Here is a 2,559-nt window from a genome sequence, read left to right on the forward strand (position 1 = left end):
TATATAGTGATTTGGGAGAAGATTAAGATGATTAATATAATGTTAGATTCGTTATTGAAAATTTATTTTAAATACTTTTCTTTTTATGTAGTTTTTCATGTTTGGAACATTGATGGGATCTATAATTAAAACTGATAGCTGAATAAATTTTATGATGAAAATCGAAGACGATATTGATTGTTGGGCTTTTAGAGGATTCAGAATTTTAGATGCAGTGAGTTTTGAGTTTAAAGTGTGGATTATGAAGGATCCTAGATTTTAGCTGTAGTGGATTTTGAGTTTAGAGTGGGTTATGAAGGATCCGAGATTTAGGTATGTTGTGTGTTCCTGAGTTCAGGTGGGTTCCAAAGAATCCAGAATTCAAGCATTCGGTTCTGAGTTGAGACTAGGGGTTGCAAAACATAAATTTAGATCTATCTAGACTTGTTTTCCATATATTGGGTTCAAAAGGCATACATATTGGGTTCAGAAAGGTATAGGTTATGCCAAACCCATATGATCTTTCTGAATCAACCAATTATATGGAGTTGAACAACAAAATTATATATGATGAGCTCTTTCACTGTCCCAATGTAATAGTGGGGTGTAGTAGTTATTTTGTTTGACGCTAATGATCTATAGATCAATCTTATAAGAGGACTAGTTGGTCACGTAATAAATGACCTAAAGATCAATCTTATAAGGACTGGTTGGTCTTTTCTTTGGAGTACTTCTTGGTACGTCAAATTATTTAATCAATGTGGGGATGACTATCCCCATGGTAACAACTTTATCAGTTATTTTAAAACTCTCCTGAATCCATCCAAGAAGTGAATCCACAAAAATTAGAAAACGGAAGAAGAGAATAGAAGTTGATAGATTTATATACTATCATGTAAGGGATGTAAGTTTTAATCTGTCTACATTGATGGTACTTCAGAGTGATGTTGGATTTATTAGATAGGTACCACAATATTAATATTGGTGTTAATCCGAGATTTAAAACCATCTTGAATCTAATTCCTTTTAATATTTTTGTTCATTAACGGATTTGGTTTCAGTGACCTTACCTATGTGTACCATCTATCCTAGAATATATACGTTTGGAAAATAAATATTCTTGTGTGTCCACATTCAAACTTATCTTTTGATTATATATCTCATTCTAATGCCGTCAGAGACAAATAATTAATAGTTGTTTGGAAGTTTATTCATGCACTCCCCGAGATTGTCTTGCATCAAAGAGGATCTGACTATAGTAAATATTGCAGCCACGTTGTACAGCAGTAACATCAATATGTTAGCAAGTTTAGAGCCTAAGTAGTTTTAGCTCGAGTTGCAGGAAGGGTAGACTAAGTAAATAGAGATGATTACCAAGTATATTATTATTATTGATTGTTTAAGTAAATAGAGATGATTACCAAGTATATTATTATTGTTATTGATTGTTTAAATTCCACACATATATCAGTTTGCAGCTATATACACATAATTTATGAACTATGATAAGTGATTCAAATATTAAGCTCTATGTGTTTTTTTTCTCCGATTCTAATGTACATCCCTCTGCTTTAAATTGTCTAATCAATGACTCTATTCAGTATATTTTGTAGTTATTTGGATTCTGCAATTATCATTTAGTTAAAAAATTGCTTTTATGCTAATAAATATTGAATTTTATATCCTAGAATTTAGATCTTTTCCCGGACCTTTTTATGTTGAAAGTCTCCTTTTTCCACGTTGCACACAAATTTCACCACTAAATTCCTTTTATACTTAAGGAGTCATTTTTATTAAGATTTAATATTATTAATGGAATCAGAATTGGGTTAGACACAACAAGAAGACGTCCAACTCTGGATCATTCCATGTAGGAAATAAATAAACTATTTTTCTATTACTTTTTGAATTTTTAAAGTAATTAAGATTGAATTAGATGGAGATGAATTTCTTTCAAGTTCATTATTAGATTCTTAGTACCTTTATTTATAATTGCACAACTTGCCTATAAATTATGTTTTTTTTTATCTCCTCTACTTTTGTTCAAGGCATTATATATAGCTCAATGCTTCGTACTTTCGCGTAACAGCCATCTTATGTAAGTCATCCAAAAACTACGTCCGTTGGTGCTTCTAATTATCTTTCTAGTGGGGTTAGCATAATTCTGTTCTAATGTAGTTTCAATTTTGCTTAAAGACAATGCGTATAATTTGGCTAGCAAAAATATTACAGTATTTCTTTTGATAGGGAAATTAAAAGGCAAGTTTTTGAAGAAAAAAAAAGACAAAATAGCTCGGTGTATCTTCGTACTTGTTTGAATTTGTAAAGTAAACACATCTACTTAACATTTTGTCATTTGAACCCCCGAACTCATCAAAACATAATATTTTAAACCCCTCTAACCGTTCACCAAACTTATGTTGCACAAAATCGGATTAATTGGATGAAATGCGTGACTACACACGTATGGGTGTGAGTAGGGATGGCAAACGGGCGGATTGAATTGAATTTGGACGGGTTAAATATGGATCGAGCAAAAATGGTTTGGATTGCAATCCGCCCATATAAATATGGGTAAAT

This window comes from Capsicum annuum, chromosome 11 (assembly GCF_002878395.1).
Source record: "Capsicum annuum cultivar UCD-10X-F1 chromosome 11, UCD10Xv1.1, whole genome shotgun sequence".
In the NCBI taxonomy this organism is placed as follows: domain Eukaryota; kingdom Viridiplantae; phylum Streptophyta; class Magnoliopsida; order Solanales; family Solanaceae; genus Capsicum; species Capsicum annuum.